Here is a 683-nt window from a genome sequence, read left to right as displayed (position 1 = left end):
ATAATGAAATGCATTAAGCCGTTCTAGAAAAATTTGTAGTTCTTTCTCTGTTCTGTTCAGATTCATTTCAATTTGAATATTAAGGATCCCAAAATATATTTACCGTTCTAAAAAACAAGAAATAGATATAAAATTGAAATAGAATTATGTCATCATAGTAATTTATTAAGAAAAGAAATAATATATCAAAAGAATATCATCGAACTACCTTACAATATATTTGGTAAAGGTACTTCAAACTATACGGTACCATAACTAATAAATAAATGAACCACAAAAAAAAAATTAAAAAAGAAATATATGACGGGATACTTTCTTATTTCTATGATTCCTTATAATTGATTTTGATTCAATAAACAAAAATAGTTTACAATTATTTATTTTCCGACGTTTCGCCCCACTTTGCAGGGCTTCATCGGGGCTAAAAAGATAAAAAACAATAAACAACTGAGAATATTATAACAATAAGAAACAATTTAAGGCAAGATACAATACAAGGCAATTTAAGCTAGGATAAATATTATGTAAAAAATGTTAACATAATATTTATGTATACTATATATACATTAAAAAAAAAAAAAAATTTTATTACAATACATATTTGATCTAAACAGTCCCAAGAACTACTCTACTATCCAGTCCTGGCCATTCTGTTGGTAATATTCTCAGTGACACACACACAC

This window comes from Halyomorpha halys, unplaced genomic scaffold (genome assembly GCF_000696795.3).
Source record: "Halyomorpha halys isolate HHAL.00 unplaced genomic scaffold, Hhal_1.1 Scaffold278.1, whole genome shotgun sequence".
Taxonomy (NCBI): Eukaryota; Metazoa; Arthropoda; class Insecta; order Hemiptera; family Pentatomidae; genus Halyomorpha; species Halyomorpha halys.
This window is presented reverse-complemented; position numbering follows the sequence as displayed.